We start from the raw sequence: 9,270 nt of genomic DNA, 5'->3' as shown, positions 1-9,270 counted from the left end.
GCTGGTAAACTGCAGTTTATTTTTCACAATCAAAGAACTCGCACTTGTGTTACTCCTCCTCTCTGCCTATCTTCCACTGGTCTTGCAGGAACCGGGCTCCTAAACTGTTTGAGCTCCTCTTTTACGCTGTACTTTTGCAGGATCAAATGTAGCACGGTCTTATGCTAATTTGTGCCAAGTGAGAGGCTTAGATGGAAGAGAAGGAATATTTCCGTGGATCAGGGGCTCAAGAAAAAATAAAAAAATCTGTCAGTATAAGTAATTTTTTGTTTTTTTTCTTTTTATTTATTTGCTAGCTGTGCAAGCTACATAGACAAGATGTATCATCATCTTGGAGAAACCTGTGGCTCTGCCTTCCTCAAGAGCACAAACTTCCTCTCTTGTTTACCATTTAATGTATTTGCCCTTCAGCTCCGTACTCAGTAAGCCTTGCACTTCTAACTGACTGGGTGGCCTCTTCTCCCAGTAAAATACGGGGGCCTTCTGATATGGCTAACCGGTGTAGGGAAGCCCTACGCTGTAAAACACAACCTTGCTTTGTCATTTGGTGCTGCTGACTAATACCTACATATGAAGCATCTAAGTGATGCTGTGGCACTAATGTGTCATGTTGATGAAACTGAAACAAACCAAAGCAGTCCTAGGTGCACTCATCCCGAGCTTCTGAGATGCCTAAGACAGTGGGCTGTGAGTTGAAAATAAATGTATGTTGGCATGAGCAAAGAAAATCAGGCCCTCTCGCTATGTGGGCGAGTCAGAGACAAGAGTCAAAATAGCTGCTCATGCTAACTTCTGAAGACATCCCTGTTTGATCAGCTCTGTGGATGGAAAACCAGATATATTTAATGGACTCCACCTTTAGGTCCTTCACAAAACTCACGCAGCATGCCCAAAGCGCAGCGTAGAATCTCTGTGTGCAGCATGGGTCCTGGGGTGGTCCGGGATGTTAAGGCAGCTGGGCACTGTGCTGCTTCTGCCCTGGGCTGAAGGCTGGAGCTGTGTCCCCTGTATTTAGAGTCCTGAAGCCTTGAATAAGTGAAGGCAGCTCTCAGAATCCCCCAAAGACTGGGTGACTGTGTCTAATGTGCCTCTTCTTCCTCAGGCAAGCTTCCAAAGCTGGAGCTTGAGAAGGAGTCCTCTGACAGCATCTTTTTGGATGTTTGCATCGCTATTACCTAAGTTTTCCTTGGTTGGGAGTAGAACTTGTACAGATGATTTATGCTTTTACCCCTTTAAACTAAATGTGCAGACTGAAATAGCTTCAACATCTGGCTTGTGTTTCTGGGTTTTCATCTCTGGACTAAGAAGGGGTTATTTGGACATTGCCGTGATTCATGTTTAAAGTATATTGTGCTGCTCTGCTACAAGGGTAAAATAACCTGAAACAGGTTGTAACTACGCAGCGTTAAAGCAGCGTAAGGTGAGTTTCTGTGTAAATGACTGTCATTGCCTTAATGTATTTGAGTTGGTTTTTAAGACGGGTTCTCTGCATTTCCTGGGCCTCCAAGAATGTATGTGACTTAAGTACAAGATGGGACCAGAAGTTCTGAGGTGTCTTTTTATATATATATAAATATATGTATTATTTTCTGTGCGTGTGTGGGTGTATATATATACACGCACACTTTGTACATATATAAAGGGATGCCCAAATGCCTCCTATCTATTAGGAGCATAGCGCAGACGTGAGAACATGAGTTAGTTATAATAATAGAAACATTATAGATGATCAGAAGACGTAGTGATAAGCAACTTAGTGACCTCCTGTACTCTGTGAGAACTGAATCGGAGTTTGCTAAAACCTCTGTTGATCTTTCACCGTAACGTACCTGCATGTTAAGACTGACTGATGTCGCTAGAGTCCTTTATTCTCTTGACTCCAAAAGTCTTTTTCTACAGCTCTGCTTTATCTTTGGGAACGTCTGAAATGCTGTTCCCTCTCCGACTTCTGCTGACCTGCTCTATGTTATTGGGAGACGCCGCTTTTTCCTGACTGGCTGTTGTTTTCAGATGTGTTTCAGTAATTGCACGACCATGTGTTACAAGAAACGTGCAAAGGATGCCGTCTAGTGGCATCTAGTTAGTGGCAGCAAACTCTCCCTTGCCCGGCCTTCTCCGTGTTTCATTTAACGCAGAGCTGCCCTAAATTCCGACGACTGAACCTGTTATTTCTCCTGCATTTCCAGGAAACGATGAAAAAGTAGAAATAACCCTGCGCACCCCAGACACCGGGTCTTTAGATTATTGGTAATGGTGTACCAGCAGCAAAGCTTGCGCTTGTTCTAAGTTTCAGCAGCCTGTGTTGTGTGGGGTTTCCCCAGGCCGTCCCTTCCCTGTGACAAACCAAAATCAAAAATACTTCTGTCCTTTAGTTGCTTCAAAATCAGGTATGGCTCTAACCCCTGAGCTTTTATTTGTATTTTCAAATGCAGTGGAGGCGGCAAGGCTGGCATGTTCCCGAAGGTGATACGGCACTTGCACTTGCTGTGATGAGTTTCTTTCAGTACCTTGACGCTGTTTTGCTCCTAGTCTGGGACTGGGGACACTTTCAGAAGAAAACATGTTTTCAGGATAATAAGGGAGATGTTCTGAACTTTTTTTTTTCTACCAGCACATGTCTCCTGGAGCTGCGGTGAGAACAGCGAGTGCTTAGTGCTAAATTCGACGACCCAGGTTTTTACTCAAACTCTCCCTTGTGCAGCCTGCCCTGCAGGAAAGCAAGGAGAGCAGCCTGGGCAGCTCTGCACCTGGGCTTTGCTTTTAGCCTCGAGGCACTCCGAGGAACGTGTTTTGGTTATGCGTGCAGTCTGAGGCCTGATTTCAAGCAGGCAGATGGAGATAGGTCACAGATGCGTTACAGATGGGACCGCTGGGTTTTCTAGCCTCTCTGCGGGATTTGCTTTTGGAAATGTTTGTGCTGGGTTGAAACACCCCTTGCTCAGGCTCTTCTCAGCATGTTTCCCAGCTGTGGCGCAGATCGTGGAGATGACCTGCGAGGGGTTCACAGGTTCATTCGGTTTTGGAAAAGTAGGCTTCAAAGTTAGTGGACGTAGGGTAGAGATGGAGGCCTTGCTGGCTCTTTGCTTGGTTATTGTTGTTGTTGTACAGACAGGAAGGACTTTAGCTTTGTAGCCATTTCTCCTCTCCCCTATATTTATTATTCCATTTAATGATGGCTCCTCAATTAGTGTACCAGACTCCTTTTGTGAGCAGGGTTCGTCGTGATCAATTGTCATCAAGGCTAGCGTTCCGTACATACAATCAATGATGTTCTATACAACGGCCGTGGTATTGACTGATTTCTAATTTTACAGTATGTTGAGCCCTGTTGAACTCTTTTAATATGATAATTGCTTTACTAATCAGTAGTCATGATTTGTGTGCAGCTGCGGATTACTGACATCAGTTGATATCCCTTGGTATTTGTATTTGACTTTACGAAAGATGCAGATGGTGAAAGACATTTAATATCTACACGGTGGGTATTAAATAGAGTAATGTTGGGGAAAATAACTATACCCTTGCATATCGGACTTTTAAGAAATAGGTTATTAGATATATTAGAAAGGTATATTTCTTTTTATATAGGATAGCTATTAAATACTACCTTTTAAGTTTATACAGACATCTATTAAACAGCTTATTTTGTCATAAGCATTCATTTGTTTATACAATAATTCTATATTATTCATTTATACATTACTGTGTTTATCAATTATATAATAGATTTTTAAAAAAACACTCATGATATATGGCTACGGGCAGTCTCCTTTACTCATATAATTTTAAACTTTACATAAGATCTAAGTACGTACACACATTCAATAAAATAAACTGTACGTTATACTTCAAATAACCGCTCTCTTTGTCCTGTGTTTTACTAATAACATTTTATAAAATATACCTACAAGGGATTATAAGGAGAAATATGTATATAAAAAGGACATTGATGTTAGAGTTGAGCTGAGGCTGATTTCTGTCCAGATGCTGTCTTACGCATTTGGGCTGTTAAGTTATTCGTTGTGTGTTGCACCCTCACCCTTTGCACTGTGCGCGTGACGTGGGAATTAGGTGGGCGCATCAGGCATGTACATCACACCGCACAGCCTGCATCGGGCATCCAACGGGGACAGGTCACTCTTGCTGTGGGAGCAGGAGGTGTCTGACACTGCTGCGAGGACTAGAACCTTGTTAATGCTCTTTTGGGAAGTACAAGCCTTAATATCACTTAAGAAAAAATAAAGTTGAAAGGGTAAGTTGATTTACTGGACATCAGCTTATTTTTCCTTCCTTAAAATACTGGCACGAACAGAAAAGTACAGCATCATTTTAAGTGGTAATTTTGTTATGTTGGAAGCTTAAGTCATTAAAGAGATCATGAAGTTCTGGAGTAATATGTATATATTTTTTTCTTCACCGTTTCTCCTCTCCAAGTGCAGTAGAAAGCCAGGCTGCCAGGCCTCAGCTCATGGTGGACAGTAAAAGGAGGCGCCATCCTTGTGGTGCGCTCCTTGTGTCGATGCCACAGATTCTCGCACGTCTGCTGGGTTGTCTGTTTGTAGCGTTTTTGCTCTGAAGATGGTGTCTGCATCTCCTCCTGTGCTTGATGCATAGAACCGCTCAGATACAAAACCCCTTCCACGTTACCACGGTGGGGTAAGGTTTCGAGGTGGTTTGGTCAGCTGAGCACAGATGCATTTAAGGTCACGAAGGGAAGACTACCGCTGAATTGCCTTCTGATGCTCCTCTACTGCTACAGAACGAAGCTTTAAGTATGTACTTAAATATTTTGTTGTATAAAGGCCAGCATCTTTAGCAGCTTGCAGGAACAAGCACTGAGAAGTCTCACTGAAAAACGTGCAAGGGTATTCCTTGCTAGAAAGGTCTCGAGGTCCGGTTTCCAAGACTGACCAGGAGTCTCACTATTATGCCCCAAAAGACAAAATCCTGCTGTAGATGGGAGGCCGAATGACCACAAAGCCTGTGCTGAATGTATCCAAATGAAAAGCGCTGGATGCTGAACACCTGGGAACATTCACCCCTGGGATTTATTCATGTAACCATTGCATTACAGAAGATTCCTCTCCTCCCTCTTCCCCCTCCAGCATTAAAGACTCAGTTTCTCACCCAGTCACCTCAGCAGAGGCACCTCTGAAACACTCAAGGTTGCGTGGGACATGTGTGCAGCTTTGCTGGCCTGCGGTTGTCCCCACCGCAGTGTGTTTCCTGTTAGCTGTGCTAGCTAGAGCCCCTTCCCTTTCTGCTTGCTTCTGGTAATGCCCTTCTCTCCTGCTCGCATTTTCCCACTCCTTGTAAGGAGAAAGTAAGCTCGGGGCTTTTAATGGGGTTTTAATTGTAGCTGGATTGCTGAACTCCTAGAAACCTAAATTTCTAAATTACGGAAGTTACATTTTCTGAGGTGGGGCACGCCTGGGCGCTGTGTTTAGGAAGCGCACGGTGCTTATGAGCCCTCATCCTTGCTGAAGGCAACACATGAGGCTGCAGCTCCATCAATACACGCTGCTAGGCTTAAAAGCTATGTAGAAGTGAGGTTACTTGTATTTATTTTCAGTGTAATAAGAACTGGAGGTCCATGACAGCAGAAAGTAGAATTCCACTTAGGTTCCCGGACACAAAGTGAAGCTGAAAACATCTGACTCTTTGTATAAAGGGTATCAATTTTTACAGTGAGTTATAGCAAATACAGTGGTGGAGAGAAAGCACGACCTGCCTGCAGCCAGAAGACAGACGGCAGAATGCAGAATTCCCCTGAGTGGTTTGCTGGCTACGTGCCATTCCTCAACAGCAGGAGATAAAAGGGAGTGCCAGGATAACTACCCTGACCCTATTTACTTCTAATAAAATACAGATATTTACATGAGATGAAACTGTTTGATATTCTGTAGCTGTCTGGCTCCAGTGACAGGAGACAAATGAAAAGCTACTTTTTATTAGATCTGACCTAGCAGAAGCCAATAACGTGTGCAATAACTCAGCAAAGGGAGAGCAGGACTGCCACGTGAGGTGACACCATCCGGGCTCTCTTCCCGAGTTGGTTCAACAAGATTTCCCTCATCCTGGAAACCAAGTTTGCAGCCATGCTCCATGCCGCCAAACTTGACAGGCTCTGATAATTAAAAGGGATAAAATACGCATAGCCAAAGGAAGGTAAAAATAAATCGTTCAGAAAAGCAGCGTGGTAAGATTGATGAGAATTTTACACATGATTTTTCTCAGTCTTTGATTCAATCCAAGCCCCTGTTAAAATCACGCGTTACATTACACAGCGTGCATATTAAGGTGATGAATGCAAATGCATTCTTACTGCAGACATAGAAATACATTCTTACTAGTGTTTCTAGAACAAAAATTAAGAATCTTGATAACTTCTCACAAAGGTAAAAAACAAACCAAAAATTTTTGGATCCATTTGGAGCACCTGGTTTAGATAAACTTGAAGTGTATAATTTCAACTGAAGCTTTTTTGGTGTATGTCCTGTACTTTGTGAAATAAATTGAAAAATAAGGATACATGAAAATATTTTCTTCCAAGTTTACCAACTCTGGTATATTCTCATGGGCTGCTTCTTTCTCACGGTTTGCACTTTTTACTGGAAAATACTCTCCTAGAAAGCATAACTACATGTAGCCTTTGTTCATAAAATAGGCCTTCAAGAACGGAAAGCGTGAAAAATTGTTAAAACTAGCACTCTTTCCATGTCTTCAGTGGAATCATGCTGTCTTACCTGTGCTGAAAGTATGGTCCTAGTGCTTGAAAGAAAAAAGTCCTGCCCTCTTAGGAAAACAGGCTCCCTGGTAAAAGCGAGGCAGAGAAATTGTATGTTCTCACAGGCTACAGAGCAAACAAATGAAATGAAATGATGGAATTAATTTGCAACTAATTTATCAGTAGATAGGTGATCAGTGGTTTATAACAGCTATATCTTTTTAAAAGACAAAGGTCACTTGGTGAAGAGAGCAAGTTGTTTGGTCTTTCGTTTTTTTTAAATAAATCAAGAGTTTTTGCAGTTACCAGCCAGCTATTCTTTGATGGGAGTGCAAGATACGTGCAAAGGATGAACTCCAGCACATTGACAACAGGCCTTTGCCAGCAGCTCTGTCAGTAGGAGCGGGCTGTCAGGTTAGCAGGCATGGTTCCTCCCTGCTGTCCCCCGCAGAGAAGGTGGTTCTTCAAGCAACTCAAGAGCACAATTGATTTTTTTCCAATTTAACATTAATGGTTTTGTGAATTATTCATGCAAGCGTGGAGGGGAAACCTGGATGCAATAAAGTAAGAGCTTCTGTTTACGTGTGAGTCTTGCCTCTGTCCTGCTTCTGTTCGGCTTACACAGAATGGCTGTCCATGCCTAAAACTGCCTCCCGTCAAAATACCTTTTCGCCAGCGTTTTTTCCCCACTGGTGCGTAATGGCGGCAGGGATCAAACCAGTCACCTTCCCCTGCTCCGAAACACAGATGTTGGTAGAGGCTGCTCATCTCCTACTATCTGTTTATGGAGCCTGCGGACAGTGGGAGTAGGTCCAATAGCCAGGCTGTTGCAGCAGAAAAGCAGTGTCTTAATTTCACGTGATTAGTGTTATGTGTAGAGGTCTCCAGGATTTTCTTTTGATGCTTCAGGGACACTGATGGATTTCAGCCCTCTGAGGCTCAGGAATTTGCCATGTGCCACCAAATTTGACAGACACTATGCTGAGTCAAGGCTTTTTTGCATTTTACTAGAACGGAGGTTAACAAGCACGTGAACTACGTCAAACAAATTCTTTATTTTCAGTTTTCAAGGTTTTGTCAACAAACACAAAAAGCTTTGCCTTGCACAGGATTATCTGTATCACAATTCTTGCTTCAGATGGCAATTTTAGATGTTACTATCTAAATGAAGATATCGAAATGTAACGGAGATGAATCCCTCATGACACGTCACTGTGAATGCCGTATTGTTTTCCTCAGGAGCTAGACAGCGGCCACTGTTGCTACTTGGGCTACATCTGTCCTTTGGATGGAGCCTTCTGCTCCTTTGATGCCAGGTAAAAACAAACAAACAAACCAAGCCTTTAGCCTCTGCCATTTGCACCCCAGATGAAAAATTCATGAGCAAGTACTAAATGCCCTGTATCGCTTCCTGCTTGTGAAGCAACGGACAAAACACAGATTTAAAATACGCTACCCATGGGTGTATGTGTTGCGACTATCACCTAGTTTGGAAAGTAATGTTCTTTTGATTTGTTTCTGTTGCAGACTTTGGGGACTCTTAATTGACTTGGATCCACACGTCCCTGTAAGGTTTGAAAACCACTTGTAGTACAGCTCTTTGGAGAAGGGACTCTTGCATTAAAGCATGTATGGCACTGACAGGCTCCTGCCTTCAGTCCTAACTGGGCCTTTCGGGCATGATCACAACTAAACACTTGGAGGGATGGAAACACTGAAGTGCTGGTTGACAATCTCGGATCTAGCTGAACGATTGTTTCTGTGGTTGTTGTGCACAGAGGCTTCGTCAGGGATCATCCTGCCTCTGCCTCAGAGAAGTTATCCAACTAGATGAGGCAAAGAGTGGGAGGAGAGGTGAGATGCCGAGAGCAGAAAAGACTTGTCCAAGATGATGCAGTGCCAGAGCCAAAAATAGGAGCCAGAATCCAACGCCCTTGTCCACATGACTCTCCTGGAAATAGTTCTTAAGGTCTTGGAGTCTAATTCAGGTTTTTCCTTGGATCCTAAGTGCTTGGCTCTTAGATACATTTCTGACCTCTTGAATATGGAGAGGGAAATCAAATGTCCCTTTTCTAGGAAAACGCCTAGGAAAGATGCATGCAGACGTTAGGTTGAAGGCCTTTTTCCTGGAGGAAAATGTTCTTCCCTTCCCCTAGGATGCTTCGGCAAGGCTGCCATCCCTCTCCTACTTCAGCCTCTTTCTGCTAACACTGCTTTCTTGCTATAGATTGTGTCATGCCAAGTGCTATATGACTGCCGTGCACAGGCCCGGGCGGATAAACCCTCCTCTAGCCATTTTCCACGAAGATTTGTTTCTCTTGATGCGTGCCCGGTACCCGGCTGGGTACCCTCGGGGCCAGTCCCTCAGGGAATCCCTCTTCCCTCAGGGAATCCCTCTTCCCTCAGGGAATCCCTCTTTCCAGCTCAAGGCAGGAGACACTACACAGGCGGACCAGGCATGATGGTGGTTGAAGTGCAGACCTTGTCCCTTTTGGTTTTTCTAGCTGTCTTTATCTACTGTACTATTCATAAATCCAGGAACT

Source organism: Gavia stellata, chromosome 19, assembly GCF_030936135.1.
Source record: "Gavia stellata isolate bGavSte3 chromosome 19, bGavSte3.hap2, whole genome shotgun sequence".
NCBI lineage: Eukaryota > Metazoa > Chordata > Aves > Gaviiformes > Gaviidae > Gavia > Gavia stellata.
The sequence above is the reverse complement of the archived record's forward strand: the minus strand, read 5'-3'. Positions refer to the sequence as shown.